We start from the raw sequence: 20733 nt of genomic DNA on the forward strand, positions 1-20733 counted from the left end.
CCATTGCACTCCAGCCTGGGCAACAGCGCAAGACCTTGTCTCAAAAAAGGAAAAAAGAAAATAATAAACACAGTATCTTCATGATCTTTTGTAGGGAAGAATTTTTTTTTAAAACAGGAAAAAGGCGCTAATCTAAAGGATGAGGAATAACAACTCTGTCAAATCAAGATTCTGTCTTCATTAAAGTCACCATAAAGAGTGAAAAAACAAGCTACAAAATAAGAGAAGATATTTACAACTCAACTATCTGATAAAGGAATAGTATCCAGGATACATAAAGAACTTGTTCAGGGCAGGTGCAGTGGTTCACACCTGTAATCCCAGCACTTTGGGAGACTAAGGGAGGCAGATCACTTGAGCACAGGAGTTTGAAATCAGCCTGGGCAAGATGGGTTAAACCCCCATCTCTACAAAAAAATACAAACGTTAGCCGGGTGTGATGGCACATCCTGTAGCCTTAGCTACTTGGGAGACTGAGATGGGAGGATTACTTGAGCCCAAGAGGTTTAGGCTTCAGTGGGCCATGATCATGCCACCGCACTCCAGCCTGGGTCACAGAGTGAGACCCTGTCTAAAAAACAAAAAACAAAAAGCCAAAAGAATTTGTTCAAATTAATTAGAAAAAAATTTTCAAAAGACTTAAACAGGTACTTCATATTTATTGACCAATGTTAATGTCCAATAAATAGATTATAAGCACTTAACCTCAGTAGTCATGAGGGAAGTGCAAATTAAAACCACCACGAAATATATCCACATAGTTACTAAATTAACAAATATTTTATTTTATTTTTGAGACAGAGTCTGGCTCTGTCGTCCAGGCTGGAGTGCAGCAGCACGATCTGGGCTCACTGGAACCTCTGTCTCCTGGGTTCAAGATATTATCCTGCCTCAGCCTCCTGAGTAGCTGGGATCAGATTAACAAATATTTTAAAAGATTGTCTCCTAATCTTAAACACTGGCTAAAATGCTGAGCAACAGGAACTCTCATACACTACTGGGTGGAAGTATAAGAGAATCAATTTATTAAACTGGCAATATCTTCCAAAGGCTAACATAGGCAGACCCTATGACCAAGGAATTGCACTTCTAGCTGAATACCCAACAGAAATGCATATAAAAACATCATTATTGGAAATAGCTCAAAAGTGGAAACACCCCAAATGTCCATCAACAGAAGAACGGATAAATAAGTTTGTAGAGTATTTCTAAAATGAAATATTAGCAATGAAAACTAATGAACCACAGCTGTACATGAAAATATGGCTAAATCTCTGATATGATTAGGCTTTATATCCCCACCCAAATCTCATCTTGAATTGTAATCCCCAGGTGTTGAGGGAGAGACCCAATAGGAGGTAATTGGATCATGGGGGTGGTTTTCCCCATGCCTTTCTCGTGATAGTGAGGGAATTCTCACGGGAGCTGATGGTTTTATAAGCAGCTCTTCCGCCTTCCCTCTCTAACTCTCTCTCCTGCTGCCTCATGAAGAAGGTGCCTGCTTCCCCTTCCGCCATGGTTGTAAGTTTCTTGAGGCCTCCCCACCCATGTGAAACTGTGAGTCAATGAAATCTCCTTTGTTTATAAATTACGCAGTCTTGTGTAATATCTCTATAGCAGTGTGAGAACGGACTAATACAATCTCATAAACATATATAGTTGTCATAGGGTTTGTCAGAGTGCCCCTCCCAAGAGAACTGCAGGTCATTTTAGTGGCCAGACTGTTCTCTAAATTCAAATCGGACCTAGTGTATGATTATTTAATTCTAGAGAGTCAGTACCAGCTTGGGACGAAAGCCTCATGAGAAAGTAGATGTAGAAGCAACCTCAGGGGTCTAGGTGTGAGGGGTGCTCAGTGGGGCCAGGGAAAATTTTAGACCCTGACATAAAGTTCATGGCACAAAGGTTGTGCCCTGTTGGAGGCAGTAAGTTCTGCTGCTGTGGGAATTTACCAAGGGTTGGATGGAGAAGCTACGCAGAAACCTGAGACTCCCCCGGGATGTGATTGGCCAAGACGCTGAGTGATATTCCTGGCTCACTCCTGTCTGCATGTCTCTGTTCAGTTCTGGTTCCTCAGTGGTTGCTATTGCTGCCACAACTGCTGTTGACAGTATTTGGCTCAGCTGTTCTTGAACCACACCTGTACTTTGTGCTTGGTCAAGTTGAGCTGCTGCTTTTCCCTCTCTTTGGAGCTTTGAGTACAGGTTATCCTCAAAGAGTTTCCCCAACTCTTTCAGATGTTCCCTATTATAAATGGTGCATTCCTGATGCTGTCTCTGATAAGGGGAGGGAGCTATAAGCCCAAGCTGCTTCTTGCATCCTTTACACTTGCACAGCTCCCTCTTGGGTGCCCGTTGTCTGAGTCCTTTGCTCTGGTCAACACAGCATGAAGCCAACTTTGGTCTTCCATATGTCTGCTTGGGTAATTATGCTCTGCAGAAATAATGCTCCCCATGTGCAGGTTTAAAGCCTAGTCTTTGGGGGTGATCCAACTTATGTTCTCTAATTCAATTTCCCAGAAATAAATACTGTTTTAACTCCTCTCTGACATTTATGTCCATTTCCAAATTATTTCAGCATTTAAAAGAGCAAAAGAGGATGGGACACCCATCAAATCTCAACAGTTTTTAAAGGCCGATCTGAGGCTTGAACCTCATTCTCCTGACTCAAAAGCCAGCGTGTATTTTATTACACATGCAGAGCCCGTTAGTTTCTTCCGATACTAGAAACCATTTACAGAGCCCCTTCTATTTATTGCCAGCAATGGTGCTAATCGCTTTATACACATTTTCTTATTTAGCCCTCACAACTCTATAAGATCCTAATTATTATCCAAATTTTATATATGAAGCCTAGATAAGTGACTTGCTCAATTTCATAGAGCTGATAAGTGGAAGAGCTGGAATTTAAGCTCAGATTGCTCTAATTATAAAGGTCCTGCTGCTAACCATTAAGTTATAATTTAATAATAATAACAATGCTTTAATAGTAATGAAGTAATGTTATAATCTAATAAAAGTAATACTGTGGTTGCCCATCATAACACTGTTGCATTGACCCGAGATGCTTTATGATAGCCTTGGCTTTGTACAGTCCTCCCTTGGTATACACAGGGGATTTTTAAGTGTACAATATAGTATTGTCATCTGTAAGCACAGTAGCAGTGCCTTTACCATACCTGGAGAGCATATTGTTCTCTTTATTGAGCAAATTAAATACTCCCACCTGACTCAGAGATGCTAAATTGCTAACAACCTCTCTAAGGCTTTATCCTCTTCCCTTTTCTTAAGAAACTTCTCTCTGAGCTACTAAGAGCTAGATTAAAATAGAGGCTTTTAGCCAAGTGTGGTGGCTTACACCCATAATCTCAGCACTTTGGGAGGCTGAGGTGGGCGGACTGCTTGAGCCCAAGACTTCGAGACCAGCCTGGGTAACATGGGGAAACCCCATCTCTACTAAAAATACAAAAAATTAGCTGGGCACAGTGGTGTGCACTTGTAGTCCCAGCTACTTGAGGGGCTGAGGTGGGAGGATCGCTTGAGTTGAGCCTGGGAGGTGGAGGTTGTAGTGAGCCAAGATTGTGCCCCTGCACTCCAGCCTGGGTGACACAGTGAGACTCTTCCCCCTACCACCACCAAAAAAAAAGAGAGAAGAAAAAAAAAAAATAGAGGCTTTTCTCCACTGCCCTGACAAAAAACAAAATATACAACTCATTATAATCAGTCAATACAAAAGTACTTATTAAGCACTTTCTGGTGTCTCCTACTGTACTAGACACAAACATAACCATAATTGTCAGTGTGAATTATCACAGAGAAAGCAGGCTTCTATGCAACTAAAGATTAGTCAAGCCCCAGGCATTTGTTGTGGTATCTTCAAGGCCTTATGAGAGCTCCTACCAATGTATGGACTTTTATGAGTTGACTGTGATAAGGAGGAAAGCATTGAAGGAAATGATTTTATGGTTAGGAAATTTGGCAAGGTAGGTTTTGTAAGTAGACTGTAGAGAGCTTAGGACACCTGTGAATCTCAACATTTCTCTTTCAAGCCCCCTGGAGACGAATACCATACTTTGAGAAAACAGCAGCTGAGTTCAGTTAAATAAAAACAGCTTTTGGTAATCAAAATAGCATGGCGAGATGGAGAAAGAAGCTTCCTCCTGCAACTGCACAAAGCTGTTAAGAGTTAACTACACTGAGTAATCTCAGAGTCTAAGGCTATGGTAGTTCTCACACCAACAATGTTTGTAAAAGTTTTCTAAATACATCTCTCTCCTACTCATTGCTATACCATCCTAAGGTACAGCAACGAGTAAGGGAAGGGAGGGAACAGGCCTGTGTGTTTTGATAAAAAGTGACGCTTCCACAACTTTAAGACCCACTGGCCTAAGATAATGAGTATGGAGTACCCAGCGTTTTCATGCATTGTTTTCTCCCAGGGCCCCAAAAGGGAGTAGCTGGGAAACATGCATTGCTTTCTATTCTGAAATTCTGAATACTACTGAATTCTATTTTGTGTAGGGCCCTGTAATAGAGCTGCAAGATAAATTAAACTTATGTGCATATGTTTACACATATGTATGTATATATTAAGGTCCTTGGTTTATTGGTAGTTTTCATCTACTTAGGAAGATAGGACATATTCATAAAAGAATTTTAAAAATAAAGTTCTGTGTGCTTAGCCCCAAATAAGTGATTTAGACCAGAGAGGCATGGCAAGTAACGTGTTGCTAATATTTGCAACTTTTGCAAATATTAAAAGATGCAACTTTTGCAAATAATTTCCCTTTAGAACAAATAAGGATAATAAAGAGATTCTCATTCACTTGCATGTCAGTATGTGTTCTTAAATTGGGGATAAAGAGGTAGAATTATGACACCAACTAGACAGAAATTACAAATTGTGCATAACAATAAATAATTTTACATGTAAAGCTAATCTATTAGATTTTTTTTTTTTCCTGTGGGGATGTGGAAAAGCCTGAAAACAGTTAATTTATACATAGAACTTTGGAACTTCCTAAGACAGACAATTATTGCAAGCTAATAATTTTGAAAAATTGTATAACATGAGACACGAGAGTAGAGCTGCATCTTGATTGGAGTGAAGGATTTATGTGGACTGTAGAGAGATTATGGGGAGTAAGAGGAAGGCTTCACACAAGGCCCAAGAAATGCAATGAAAACTAACATTGGAAAAATGGTTGTTGTATGGCAGGAATTTTTTATATTATTTCATTTAATAATTACATATATGATCTCATTTAATACTTACAAGAATCTGGGACAGTTGAGATTGCTCTCCCAATTGTAAAGACAAAGAAACTGATCTCAGGAGAGAAGAAGGAAATTGTCCAAGGTAAACCATCTAGGAAGTGAGACAGATTAAATAAAGCCACAAATTCTTTTCAGCTCCTCTCATCAAGACCAATATTTTAAAACGCTGGTCTAGCCTTTGGGAGGATGACAGTCCACATGGAAGTCACCCCAGTCAAGCAAGATATGTGAGGTCATGGGCAACCTTCCAGCCCATTCAGCCCTCCTGCTGAATGCAGCAGTGTGAGCAAGCTCAGGTAATACCAACCAAGAAGCTGCCCAGCCAATTCGTGTAATCGTGAGAAACAAGAAATTGCTGCTGTTTTAAGCGGCTGTGGTAGAGTGGTTTGTTATACAGCAGTCAATAACTAAAACAGCCAAACTTTGACTATAGGGCCTCCTTGTTCCAAAGCTGATGTTCTTTCCATAACACATACCACCATTTTGTCGTCTATAACATAGAAGTCTTTGATAAAATAATCTATAAGACTCCTCTGAGTTCTTCATAAAATCATATTCCAGATACACAGAATTGGAAAAGTCCAAGGTCTGTTTGGATAACAGGAAGAAGGCAGTCTAAACAAGATAGAAGTTTGCTGTAGAAGAAGTAATAGAAAGAAGAGTCTTTCTATTTATTTTTTCTGAGACAAGATCTTGATATACAGCTTTGTGCAGTTGCAGGAGGAAGCTTCTTTCTCCATCTCGCCATGCTATTTTGATTACCAAAAGCTGTTTTTATTTAACTGAACTCAGCTGCTGTTTTCTCAAAGTATGGTATTCATCTCCAGGGGGCTCGAAAGAGAAATGTTGAGATTCACAGGTGTCCTAAGCTCTCTACAGTCTACTTACAAAACCTACCTTGCCAAATTTCCTAACCATAAAATCATTTCCTTCAATGCTTTCCTCCTTATCACAGTCAACTCATAAAAGTCCATACATTGGTAGGAGCTCTCATAAGGCCTTGAAGATACCACAACAAATGCCTGGGGCTTGACTAATCTTTAGTTGCATAGAAGCCTGCTTTCTCTGTGATAATTCACACTGACAATTATGGTTATGTTTGTGTCTAGTACAGTAGGAGACACCAGAAAGTGCTTAATAAGTACTTTTGTATTGACTGATTATAATGAGTTGTATATTTTGTTTTTTGTCAGGGCAGTGGAGAAAAGCCTCTATTTTTTTTTTTTTTTTCTTCTCTCTTTTTTTTTGGTGGTGGTAGGGGGAAGAGTCTCACTGTGTCACCCAGGCTGGAGTGCAGGGGCACAATCTTGGCTCACTACAACCTCCACCTCCCAGGCTCAACTCAAGCGATCCTCCCACCTCAGCCCCTCAAGTAGCTGGGACTACAAGTGCACACCACTGTGCCCAGCTAATTTTTTGTATTTTTAGTAGAGATGGGGTTTCCCCATGTTACCCAGGCTGGTCTCGAAGTCTTGGGCTCAAGCAGTCCGCCCACCTCAGCCTCCCAAAGTGCTGAGATTATGGGTGTAAGCCACCACACTTGGCTAAAAGCCTCTATTTTAATCTAGCTCTTAGTAGCTCAGAGAGAAGTTTCTTAAGAAAAGGGAAGAGGATAAAGCCTTAGAGAGGTTGTTATTTGCTTGTCCCTCTCCTATACTTGGCACCCTTCTGTTCCCTTCCTTCTATTATAAGGAACTCAGGGTATATGAAAGAATGGCGCTAGAGGAGCAGAGCCCAAACCAAAGCTAACTGATTGCTAATGTTGCTAATGGCAGGTCTCAGTGGGGGGATGATCTTTAGAAAATTGTAGTGGAAATCCTAGTACCCAGCCTTTCTTAGAACAGTACCTCCCTTCTTTTTGAACACTGATCCCCCACTTCAACTATGTAGTTCCAGTAGGAGCTGGAAATCATAGAATCTCTCACCCTTGGCACAGGGATGAATATGTATCTTCTAGCCAGGGCCAAAGAGAAATTTTGCAAATTAGAGATAAGGGGAGGGGCTCAGTCCCCCTCAGATGGCAAAAGTGTGAGATGGAGCCAGGAGGTGTCAGTAGCCACATCCCTTGCTATGTGGAGGAAGCCAGTCTGTAGTTGTGGTGGGCTGACTTCCAGAAAGAAGAGACAGATGGAGTGTGGTGGGGTGGGGACAGGGGAGAGGACAAGAATGCAATCTACCTTGTGGCATTATTGTGCCTATTTCCAGTTGTCCTGGAGGTCCAGCTTTAAATTTACCCTTACCTATAGGAAACAATAAATGTGTCTTTTGACATTTTGAGGTTTCTACCCATAGCAACCAAAAAAGTATTGCCTGGCCTAGAAATCTTTAGTTTTCTGCCAGAGGTGACTACTTAACTATGTTTAGATGTAAGGTCACTCCTGGTCCTAGACCCCTTGTAGTCCAAGTTTCCTGGAATGGCCTATACTTCCCATGTGTTCGGTATTTTCATAAGTTTACCTAGTAATACTTCTAAACTACTCCTCATAATGACCCTCTGAGGTGGACAGGGTAGGGTTATCCCTATTTTACATCAAGAATACCAGGGTGAAGTGACTTGCCAACTCATGTAGTAAGTTAGAGGTAGAACAAAGACTCAAACCCTGGACATGACTAGTACTCTATTATGACAAGCTCTCTGTCCACTTGGGCAAGAGCATTGGAATGGCCCAGAATATGTTGCTTATTCATTCAACAAATACCATTGAACCTGTGCTAGGGCCAGGCACTGTTCTGGGGCCCAGAGTACAGTGTCAAACGAGACACAGCCTCTGACTCACAAAGCTGATAATCTAGACTGTGTATACACTAGTAAAAAGGCAATTAGAATAACGCGTGGTAAATACCATGGTAGACGGAGTCCTTCTGGAACAGATAGGAGGGGCACTAAACCTGTTCTGATAAGAATTAGGAAAGGATTCTTAGCAAGGTCACTGCCAGTCCAGCACCTTTTTGTGAATCAGAGAAAAAAGAGTGCTCTTTCCTTAAAACACCAACTTCCGGGACATTTTTATAAAAACATACAACTCTGGAATGTATTTTCTGTGCAGCAGGCAACCAGTACAACTGTGTGTGGCACCCTGCTTCCCAGAGGAAATAACATTGAAGCTGAGATCCAAAGGGTGAGTGTATGTTAGCAGACAGCCTACCTGTCAGCCCCAGGCCTGTCTGAGAATTGGGTCTGCTGCCAAACATGCCATTATTTATTTAGGCAGCACAGCCCTCCTGTGGCTGCTCCTGTGTCCTCACTGATACCATAGTCCCTTTTTTCTTTGCTTCAGTCTGGTCTCCCGTGGATCCCAGAGGACTCTCTCCCTGCAGGTTATTTAATCTCCCTAGACCTGTTTGTCTACCAGGGACGAGGTTAAGAGTTTGTGTTTCTGGACCGTAGCCCTCAGTGGTGCTTAATTCAAAAAGAAACCCCAAGAGAAAACTTGATCCTCTCTGGGAGGGCCCAGCCTAGAGGATAAAGTATCTAAAGGCCTGGGGATTGTACAGCCTTTTCCTGATTGGCTGCTAATTTTGTTCTTCTCTTGACTGCAGTTTTTCATTTCGTTTTGGTTTTTTATCTGTGGCATCTTCTTAGCTCAACGAAAGAAATAAGAAGGGAGCATGCAACCCTGTTGTTGCTAGAATCCTAAAATAGTAGGACTGGGGGGAAAAAAACAGTATGCTTTCCCCTCCCAGCATTCTTATCTAAGTGAAAACAAACTGTGAATGCAGATTTAAAGGGGAGTAGAAATGACTTTTATGAGAGAAAACTGGAAGAGCATTCAGGAAAGGACAGAGACCATTCCATCTCTTTGCTTTAGTGACATCAGGAGTTCATGTGTTGATGGAATGTATATGAAGCTCAGATCTTTTAGAATCAGCTGACAGGTGGAACTAATTTCCTTCCCAACCATCTGCACACTCTATAAAGATAGAACAGCGTCACGTTTCAATGCACTGGATGTCTTGATCATGAAATTACCTCTACTTTAGAGATATTACTGGCTCCCATTCCCAGATTCCCCCACCTGTTGTAATGCTTGCTATGATTAGGTTAGCTTATTATGTTACATTATGTTATATGATATTATTGCGCCTGGGTTCACAGGAAATTCTTTTTTATCCTCCCCCCTCTGCCCATTTCATACTAGGTTCTTCCAAGATTATTTTAAGGAAGCTTGTTTGAATCCTAGACTGTTCAAATGGAAGAATTTTAGGTGTCTCAGCAGATTACAGCCAAGGAGCACAGGCCCAGAGAGACATTGAGTGACAGAGGTCAGCCGGGGAGTTAGCGGCAGAGCTTAAGTGTCATCTTCAGTGTTCTTTCTACCACTGACACTATCTCTTTTTTGGCAGGTGATTAGCCTGGGATGAATTCTGAGATGGTTCTGGAAAGCATGCTGTCTTTCCTCTTCTAGCTACAGATTCCTCTTTTCCAGTTCCTTCCTCTTCTGTCTTTTCTCCTTAAATTTTGAATCTCATCCAGCAGCCACAACAGGTGTTGGGCCTGCCTCTCAACAAATCCTACAGCTTGGCTGGCAGGGTCCCAGGGGTGGAGTGTGTCCTTGCACCACCCACTTGGCTGCCAGATCAGTTTTAAGGTCTCTCTGGTAGCCTCCAGGGCCAGTTCTAATAAGAAGCTCCTCCCTCCTTGGAGCATCCAGTGATTGACATGTAAACTCTTCAAAAGTCTGCTCTGAGCGCCTCATGTGAGGAATATTTTATTGCAAACTGAAGCTCCCTGAGAATTGTTCTCTGTACTAAGCTTGACACAGTGTTAATCTACAATGGAGGCTGCTGTTGACAATCATGGTAAGAAAAACTCACCTGTTTACCTGAAACCTTCCCAGACTAGCCCTTTTTCGCTTCGATTGTTCCACTGGTGAGGGTGGGGCTGCTGCTGTGCCAAGTGCTACACTTTTTGTACACTCAACACAAAATTGTAATAAATGTACATACAGGGCTCCGTTTGAGCTTAAATTATGTCCACTTTTGGAATTCACACAGGCGTGGGTATTTGACCGTGAGTGAGCTGCCCAGGTCTCCCACAGGGAGCCTGCAGGGAGGAGAGCAGTTAGTGGCCGGCCTCAGGCAGCAGCACCTTTGGTGTTTACACGCTGGTCATGCTCACCCTGGCCTTCTCCCTGCCACTGACCAAGCCCTGCAGACGTATGAAAGCCAGGCCATTCCTGCCCAACACGGGGCTCCTGTAATGGGCAGTCTCTGCTCTGGGGCTCCTCATCAGCCTGGCTGAGGCTTTCTCAGAGCTGCATTGAAACCTGAGGCTCCTCCTGCCCAGTCCTTCTTCCTTCCCTCTTTTTTTCACTGGTGTCAGATCTGCATCACCATCTGAGGCTCCCTCATCTACTCCTGCTCCCGCACAGGCATTCTCCCCCAGTACATTTCTGGCACTTCTCACTCCATTTTGGCATCTGCTTCCTGGAGGACCCATTTGGGCATATTCGACCTAGTAGGCCCAACTCACCCAAAGTCCATTTTTCGTGAGGACTTTGGGTCTCTCGTGGGAGAGAACTCATCTTAAGGAAAGTGAGGAGATAGGCAACATGGGTCCAGCAATAGAATCTTCAAAATCAAGGACGAATGAGCCAACATTTAACATTAGGTTTGTCATGCAGATTTGTTTCTTGGCCTTGCTGCAGCTCAGGCTTAGGAATTTGTAGAGGGAAAGTGGGGTTAGGAAGGAATCAGCAAAATATAGAAGAGCTGCTTTACTGAAAGTTCTGTGAGTCAAAGGACATAAATATTACCCATTAGAAACCCATGTGACAAAGTATATCATGATGGAGTTTCTTCCCCTTCATGCATTCCATATAATAGATGCTATGTACTGGGAACTCCAGAAGTGTCCAAGTCACCTGACCTCTCAGTTCAGCATGTGAGAATCACTCTCCAGGCCTCTCAGAAATTAAGAGGTGCATTTCTCAGGGAACTAGGGTCCTTGGTTAATAAGCAGAGGCAATGAGTTGCAAAACTGTATATAAATTTGAATCACAGACTATTATAGCTGAAAGAAACTATAATTCCTTTCCATATAGATTCCATATAGATTTCATCCATCCATATAGACTAGATGATCTATAGTAATCATCCAACCTGCTGATTTTCAAACTACGTTCCACAGAGATTCTCAAAGTCCTGGGGGAAGAGTGCTACGGATGAAACAATGGTAGTTTGACAAAGGGAGAAATGAATTTAATTTGATGCCAGAAGGTATTCGATAAAAGTAAAGTGATGAGCAGATGAATTGATCAATTTAGGTCAAACAGCTAATAAATAAAGGCTCCAAGATGAGAATCCTGATTTCCTAGCTGCTTATGTGACTTTATAGGGGACTTTAGCTATTACTTTTGCAATGTGGTGTCTGTGAGCCAATTACCCAGAATGGAAAGAATTTTGGGATCCTAGTGTATGTTTTGTCTCTGTGTTCTACTCTTGGGAGAGAGGCATATTGCATCTGCCTTATGGATGCAGCTGGGTGACTCTAGACAAGTGTGCTTTTCCTGAAGTCTGGTTTTCATTATCGTTATATCCTCAGGCTCACAAGTCAGCTGGGACAGGGATGCTGACAGAAAGGACTAGTGGGAAGAATATATTTGCTTCTAATTTAGTATAAAAACAACCACACCCCACAGATCAAAACCCATGGAAACTTCCATCACCCTGGGGCAGTGTTTAGAGTGGCATTTCTGAAAGAGTTCTGAGAGATACTTAATATGCTCCTGAAAAAGGGTTCCACGTCAAATACTTTTGTGCAATGTTCCATATTATATCCCTGTCTTGGAGATTCCTGTTGCACATAAAAGTGTTCTGAAGAGTTCTGCAAAAGATGTCTGTTTAACCTTAATCCAGTGTTTTATAAACTTGCTTGTTGATGGAAACTTTTATATATGGAATATCTATTATCATCATATAGAACCTGCTTTGGAAATGCTGGGTAAAGACCACTGGCTGGGAACAAAAGAGGTCTGGTTGTGGTCTTGGCTCTGGTACTAAGTTGCGTTTCCCCACCCCCCCAAGACGGAGTCTTGCTCTATTGCCCAGGCTGGAGTGCAGTGGGGTGAACTCAGCTCACTGCAACCTCCACCTCCCAGGTTCAAGTAATTCTCACTGCAACCTCCGCCTCCTGGGTTCAAGTGATTCTCCTGTCTTAGCCTCCCAAGTAGCTGGGATGACAGGCACGTGCCACCACACTTGGCTAATTTTTAAATTTTTAATAGAGATGGTGTTTCACCAGGTTGGCCAGGCCGGTCTTGAACTCCTGACCTCATGATCCACCCACCTTGGCCTCCCAAAGTGCTGGGATTATAGGTGTGAGCCACCGCGCCCAGCCCTAATTTGCATTTTTAAGCTTTTCTTTGAACTCCAGTTTCCTCATCTGCAAAAGGAGACAGTTATAATCAGTGATCTAGAGAGAAAAGGACTACAATTTATTGCAGACCCACTCTGTGCCAGGCTGTGGATGTGCCACCATGGCCTATGCTCAGAAGGGCCCCCACACTTGGTTTAATACTCTGCTGTCACCATCTTTAAATTCTTGGTAATTTTTGAACAAAGTGCCAGCATTTTCATTTTGTGCTGGGACTTGCATTTTTGCACTGGTTCCATGTGACATTATCTCTACTCTTCATATTAGTCTAGTGAGAATGTGCATATATTTGTGATATACAGATATGGAAGCTGATAATTAGGTTAAATAAATTGCTCAAGATCACATACAGAATGAATAGCAGAGCCAAGATTCCAATCTAGTCCACCTGGTTCTAAAGCTTTGCTCTTCCCACTAGACCAGCTGCCAGTGCAAACATTCTGTGATTCTAAGATTCTTTTGTTCTTTAAACACCAACTAGATCTGTCTCATTGTTTAAGGAACAGAATAACTTAATTCTGTTTACTGTCTGAATGCATATCTGGCTAAACAGATTAGTAAATGATGGATTAGATATCAGTGAATGAATGGCTAGACAACAGGGAATGAATGGCTGTAGAAGTTAGACATGGAGTCTGACAAACTTGGTTTGCCATTTACTAATCATGTGACCTTGGGCAACGCACTTGACTTCTCTAAGTCTCAGTCTACCTCATAGGTATATTGTGAGGATTAAATGAAAGAATGCACTGCCTAACACATGGCAACCCCTCAATAGAATATTACTATTCTTTTATTAACCGGGCCAGGCTAGGTTTGCTATTGCGATATCAGAACTCCCAATATTATAACCCATTAATTTGCTCAATAGCAAGTAGAAGAACATTAGATTTCTTTACTCCTTGCTGAATCAAATCAAATTTTTATCTAATTCAAATCCAATTAAATTTAGCTTCACCCCCACCTGCCAGGTTTGTGGAACATCTAATTTCAGAGACTTTGTGGGGATGCAAAAACCCCAGGGCTTACCCAATCCAGAAAACCTGGGGGACAATCTCGGTCCATTGCAGTTGTGTTGAAGATGCTCATTGTCCAAGCAGGTGTGAGGCAGCCAGAGGTATCTGGCCCACTTGCATAAGACATTTACTCCTTCCATTGTAAACCTGGCCACCCAGAACTCCTGTATGGTCCCAAAGCTATGGTGTGGTAATTATCCCCCAGGAGTCTTTGTAGTCATCACTGCCAGAGATACTAGGAGGGCAATGGGGGAGAGTTCATGGGCTGATTTCCACCACCCCTCCATCCTCCTGGTCTTGTAGAATCTAGCTCTTGTCCCTTTAACCCTCAGAGTTTTCCCTCTCACAGACAATCTAACTCTGATCCTTGAGGAATTTATACTTTGGAAACAGAGACCTCCCAATATTTTCCTCCTGAGGTAAGGGAAATCCCCCAACCTGCAAAGGACTGTCCTTCCAAATAGGGTGCAGAAGAAAATTTCCTTTGAGTCTTTAAATAAATCCATGGTAGAAATAACTCATTAATTCACTCAATTACACAATGTTCTCAAACTTTTTCATCTTCTGAGAAGGTTCTGATATCCCCTTTCTCCCTTGGCTACTGTATTTTGCATCTAAGTCTATGTGTCTTTATTACAAATTGGTGGGTGGGGGGATGACGGGGGTAGAGAAAGTGGCAGGACTAGACAATATGTTGCTGATTCTCTCCATTCCTAGGTGAGGATGGTCACAACCAACTATTTGGATTTCACGTTTCACATCTTCAGAGTCCCTTGGAACAATGAGAACAGTGGGTAGAAAAAACAGGCGTTGGAAGCCTTTATTTATGGGAATAGGCTTATATGTAATGGCATGGGGGCTTGGTGCTAGGGTATCGGAACAGGCCAGGACACTGGTGTCTCCAGATTAGGTAAAAGAGAAGGAAGCATGGCCAACAATGTTCCCAGCTGTGTGGACAATTATGCTGGATGTCTGCCAGATGAAGGGTAAAATTCTGTGCTCTAAAAAGTGGCAGCAGAGCTGTAAACCTGTAGTGCTAGGCCCTCTAGTGGCTAGTTCTTTTTCAATGAATAGAGCTGGCTGTTTCCTACACTGCTGTCTCTCACTGCCTTGTCTTTTTAGTTTGCTAGAACCACTACCTCCCTCATCTACATTCTATCATCCCATTGCTCTATTATTACTGGTACTGACTTTGGAATGAACTCCATGTTAGGGCACAGTTCTTGAGGAAGTATTGATTCTCTTGGAAACAGACTGAGATGGAGAATTGCATGCAGAAGGTTGTTGGGGGAAGTATTCTTGGGAAATAGGAAATGAGAAAGCAGGGGTGGGCAGAGGAAGAAGCTAACTCACAAGGTGGTTGTCACTGAAGCCTCAGCTGATCCTCTGGGGAATTCCGGAGCTAAGATGGCCCCTCAGTTGCCCCAAATCGGTGATGGACTCAGACCTTTGGATCCCTGTATCAGCCCCTCATTGGTTGTGAGCCGCCCAAAGAAGGAGCTGTAACCTTGGTGAGTCAGCTCCCTGGGTGCAATGAGGAATTCAGTTGTTCATAAAATATTAATTTTTCTTTCCTGTTCATGAATTTCTGCGTTTCTTGTTCCCAGGAGCTCATTCTCCCTCAGAGTTCAACCACTGCCACAGATCGTTCTCTCATTTCACCCAGGGAAATAATGTTCTTGGTTTCTTAGCAGCACCTGAAACAAGATTCCTTTTCTATACAAGGTTGGCTGTGGTTGGCTGAAAGCCTTGCTTTGTCTGTTTCTCCTATGCCTAAACCGAAATCTTGGATATTATTCCAATGACAGGAGAGACCAGACTCACCTGTGCCAGAAAAAAAAAAAAAAAAAAAGAGCAAAAGTCACACTCCCAGGATAGGCTAAGTTATACTCAAAAGGCTCCCGTCTTCACCCCCTCCCTCGAAAACATGATCTAATCAGAGTAACAGCACTTCTTCCTTCCCAGCGGGGTTATAAATGTTTTTATCTTAACTAATCCTTTCGGGGGAGAGTTAGGAGGGTGTGGTGAAGACAGGAGCCTGTTGGGGAGAGTGAGGAGGGTGGGATGCAGATTTCTGGGGCTGTCCACCAAAAATAATTCTCTCCTTATTCCACAGTGATAGATGTTTAGCTGGGACTTGACTACTCAGATAGGCACCTCATTTGCCAGCTCCCCTTGCAGCCAGTTTGTGGCCATGTTGTTTAAGCCCTCGTCAATGGAGCTAAGCAGAAGAGATGTACGCAGCTTTTGCCTTGCTTTCTTGAGAGTAAATCCCTGGCCCTGGAATTCTATTTTGTCTTTTTTCTCACTAACCAGAAAATGCTTTGACAATGAGTGACCTTGGAAGCTACATGTTGAAAATGGCAGTTGCTATCCTCAGTCTCTGAATGTTTGAGTAGGGCAAAGCCATCCACCTACTTTGAACACTGAGCTTGGCTCATACTATACTGGACCTTCATTTTTTATTTTATTTATTTATTTATTTACTTACTTTTTGAGAGCTGGAGTGCAGGGGCATTATCACAGTTCACTGCAGCCACTTGACTTTCCAGGCTCAGGTGACCCACCCGCCTCAGCCTCCCAGAGTACTGGGATTACAGGAGTGAGCTACTGTGCCTGGCCTTACATTGGACTTTCTAACCAAATCCTACCAGTTCTTCATATTCCACTACAAATTCTACTTCTTCCTGGAAACATGCATGAACTTCCCTCTCCCCCTCCACCCACCCTTTTGTTTGTTGTTGTTTTTTGGTTTTTGTTTTTTGAGACAGAGTCTTGCTCTGTCACCCAGGCTAGAGTACAGTGGTGCCATCTCAGCTCACTGCAACCTCTGCCTTCTGGGTTCAAGTGATTCTCCTGCCTCAGCCTCCTGAGTTGCTGGGATTACAGGCACACATCACCACACCCAGCTAATTTTTGTACTTTTTTTTTTTTTTTTTTTTTTTTTTTTTTTTTTTTTTTTTAGTAGAGAGGAGATTTCACCTGGCTGGCCTTGAAATCCTGACCTGAAGTGATCTGCCTGTCTTGGCCTCTCAAAGTGTTGGGATTACAGGAGTGAGCCACTGTGCCCGATGTCCTCTCTTCTTCTTGACCACCACATTAGTATCTGTCCCCCACACTTTTTGATGCTTAATGATACTGTTTCCTACTTAGTTCTATTTGGTATTGTCCTATTTTTGTTCGTTATTTGATGTGTGCTTCTTGTCTCTTAAACTAGAAGGAGCTCCCAAGATGTGACACTCTGCTTCTACTTTCGTTTCCCCAACAGCACAGCTATCATGGATGCTGATGGGGCCCCAGAGCCCCCTTCGCCAGGCTGCCGTCATCAGCCTAGAGCTGTCCCCATCCCCAGAGATTTGGCCTGAGTCAAATATGAGCACACCCTGGGAGAGTAAGTACCCCTGTAGCAACTAGCAGCCAATGACTGATACAGGGTAGCAAAATAAGGTCACAAAAGGTGGGGCCAATTCTGTGATGAAAAAAGAGCTTCAGAACCTTCCCAAGGAACGAGGCTATTGCTAATCTCCAACCAAGAGCACTCCTTTGCTTATCTTTCTTCCACTGCTCTATTCTGCAGTAGCTCACAGCTGCTCCCTTCCCCACAGCTGATGGGAACCTCCTCAAAACCTTCTTGTCCCCTTCCCTGCCAGGGTGGCCCACAACCAATGACTGACTGCTTTGGGGATACAAAAGGCCAGCTGCCTTGTCTCAAGGGAGTGTAATTCTGCTGTGGGACTTATGCCCCCATATATAACAGTTCCCTGTGGATCAGGCTAAGGCTAGATGTGACCGAGACACACTTTGTATGGTACTTTCCCTTTCCTGTCTACTCCACTCTCTCCCTTGCAGGTTTTTCCTGAAAAACACTTCCCATCAATGTCTGTCGGATGGCCAGGTGTGGTGGCTCACGTCCATAATCTCAGCCCTTTAGGAGGCTGAGGCGGGAGGATTGCTTGAGCCCAGGAGTTTGAGACCAGCCTGGGAAAATAGTGAGACCTCATCTCTACTAAAATAAAATATTAGCTGGATGGGATGGAACATGCCTGTAGTCCTAGCTACTTGGGAAACTGATGTGGGAAGATCGCTTGAGCCTAGGAAATCGAAGCTGCAGTGAACCCTGATTAGGCCACTGCACTCCAGCCTGAGCCACAGAGCGAGACCCTGTCTCAAAAAAAAAAAAAAAAAAGACTGTCTCAAGATCTGTTTCCAGGAAACCCAACTTCAGACCACAGGTGTCAGTACTCTGCCATCCTTTTCCCAAATCACTTTCTCATTCATTTCCGGGGACTGTTCAGATCCATGCTCTAGGCTGTGTATACCATGGGACCTAAATTGGGCTGAAAGTACATGAAGGTGCTAGGTCAAAAACAACTGGGCTCTATGGAAGTACTTGTAAGGAATACCTACTTACTGCATAGGGTTGTTATGAGGGTTTTAAAAGCTAAATGAGTTCAAGTGTATAAAACGCTTAGACCAATGCTTTGCATGGAGTAAATGCTCTTAAGTATTAGTGCAGGGACTTCTGGGATGTTTTTGTTTACTTATGCATTCCAAGTGTGCCTAGGTGAATGCTTGGCACATAAAGGCACTCAATAATACCTGTTGAATTGATTGGTTTTGCTTTGAGGGCTTAAGGCGATGTGTCAGGATTTGGCCAGCAGAGGGCAGAACCTGTGAGGCCAAAGCTCCTACCGGCTTTGACTTACAAGCGGTTGCAGGACAGGCTCCCAGACAACAGGGTTGGAGGGAGGGCTGCGTGGAGTGACTATACCATAGGATATATATATATATATATATATATATATATATATATATATATATATATATATATATTTTTTTTTTTTTTTTTTTTTGAGATTGAGTTTCACTCTTGTTGCCCAGGCTGGAGTGCAATGGCACGATCTTGGCTCACTGCAACCTCTGCCTCCTGTGTTCAAGAGATTCTCTTGCCTTAGCCTCCCAAGTAGCTGGGATTACAGGTGTGCACCACCAAATCTGGCTAATTTTGTATTTTTTTAGAAGAGATGGGGTTTCACCATGTTGATCAGGCTGGATCGAACTCCTGACCTCAAGTGATTCACCTGCCTCGCCTCCCAAACTGTTGGGATTACAGGCTTGAGCCACTGTGCCTGGCCACCGTAGGATATTAGAATGTTTAAATTTTACTCCCTTCAAATCCTAGAATTTTATTTAGTCCAACCTGGGTGTGTTTAAGGAAACATACTGAGCTCTTAGTTTGTGAATTCAGGCAGATCCGTTGTTCCAGGCCCCGAGATCCCTGGAGTTGCCCTGGTGTCTGTAGCTCCTTCTTTAAACTTGTGAACTACCCCATACACTTCAGAAATTCCCTTCTGTACTTATGCTAATATACATCAGGTGCCTGTAACTTGCAACCGAAATAATTTGTATTTTATGATTAAGCCCATGGAGTGTGAGGACTGTGTGAAGGGGAGCCTTCTCCACTGGGGACACTGAAGTCATAGAGTAGCCCCAGGAGGCCTGCTTCCTGCTGTCTCCCCAGCCTACCTGCCCTCATCAGGAAGGAGCTCCCTGACATCTGCCTCCAGGCTTCCCTGATCTTGTTCCCTTCATTCACTCTGCCCATTTAGCTCTGTCCTAGCTTTCAAAGCCCAGTTCAAGTTCTACCTCTCTCTGACTCCTCCTAGTCAATTTCATTTCTCAAAATCCTTATGGCATTCATCACCTGACCATTCATTCTTACACCCACTTGCGTCCCATATTTTATTTGGAAGTTTGGGCAGGGTGGTGTCTAAAGTCCTATCAGCTGTAAATTTCTCAATCTGTTGCCTTCCCATATGTCACATCTCCTTGAGGAAGTCTCCATCTTCTCCCTCAAGAAGAGATGAGGAAGGGTTTGAGCAACAGGGCTCAGCACAGGTTTGCAGAGCATCAACATAACCGCACATGGCAGCAAATGTGGCCCATGATCTCCATTCAAGAACCCAAAGGCTTTTATTTTTATTTTTTCAAAATGGAAGTACCTTTTTTCCTTTTATTATATAAGTAACATACTTATGGTCAAGTCAGTCAAATATTACATAAATTTATAATGTGGAAAGGGAAAATCACCCATAATTCAATTCCTCAGAGATAACTACTATCAAAATATTATTTCAGAGTTCTGCTATACACAAATATGCATGTTTCAGTGGGTACTTCTGGGGACCACATGGAGATCCCTTAAGTTGAAACTGGACAAACAGAACAGTGGATGGTTCTAGCTGAGATTTGGGATAGTTTCTGAATTCAGAAGTATTCACCAGCCACATCGCATGTATTAGCTGGAACCATATATGAAACTACAATACTCAGCTGTTTCTAACCTACACAGTGATTACATATGGCTCCACTTAATGTATATGAAGCCTAGAATGTCAGAACTGATAGAGCCTTAGAGACTTTCAAGTCTATTTCATTATGTTGAAGAGGAAAACGGATGAGAGATAGAAGTGTCCAGCCTAAGATCATATACCACCTTAAGTGGTAGAATCAGGGCTGCTTCTCTTCCTACTGGACCATGCACCTACGTCTCATACTCTGCTTCTTTTAATATAATAATATTTTAGGTGCGATATCAGTCTTGTCTTGTCTTTTTTTTTTTTTTTTTTTTTGAGACAGAGCCTTGCTCTGTCGCCCAGGCTGGAGTGCAGTGGTGCAATCTTGGCTCACTGCAACCTCCGCCTCCCGGGTTCAAACAATTCTCCTGCCTCAGCCTCCCAAGTAGCTGGGAATACAGGCACCCGCCACCAGGCCTGGCTAATTTTTGTATATTTTTAGTAGACGGGGTTTCACCATGTTGGCCAGGCTGGTCTCGAACTCCTGACCTCAGGTGATCTGCCCACCTTGGCAATATCAGTCTTTTAGAAGCAGATTCAATATGACCTCAGAAAACTCACAGATAGTCGTGGTGGCTCACACCTGTAATCCCAGCACTTTGGGAGACCGAGATGGGCAGATCACTTGAGGCCAGGAGTTCGAGACCAGCCTGGGCAACAACATGGTGAAACCCTGCCTCTACTTTAAAAAAAAAAAAAAAAATTTATAT

The 20733-nt window shown here is 43.0% G+C and overlaps 1 long non-coding RNA gene across 4 annotated transcripts in view; it reads left to right on the forward strand.

Annotated features, from left to right (window-relative positions):
- Nucleotides 1–20733, forward strand: part of LOC105468738 (uncharacterized) — a 77328-nt gene that overhangs the window by 34869 nt on the left and 21726 nt on the right. For all 4 annotated transcript variants that reach the window (XR_003015212.2, XR_003015211.2, XR_011610926.1 and 1 more), the window contains one exon: nucleotides 16936–17058. This is a non-coding gene — a long non-coding RNA (uncharacterized lncRNA). The remainder of the gene's footprint in view (nucleotides 1–16935; nucleotides 17059–20733) is intronic.

Source organism: Macaca nemestrina, chromosome 12 (assembly GCF_043159975.1).
Source record: "Macaca nemestrina isolate mMacNem1 chromosome 12, mMacNem.hap1, whole genome shotgun sequence".
NCBI classification, from domain to species: domain Eukaryota; kingdom Metazoa; phylum Chordata; class Mammalia; order Primates; family Cercopithecidae; genus Macaca; species Macaca nemestrina.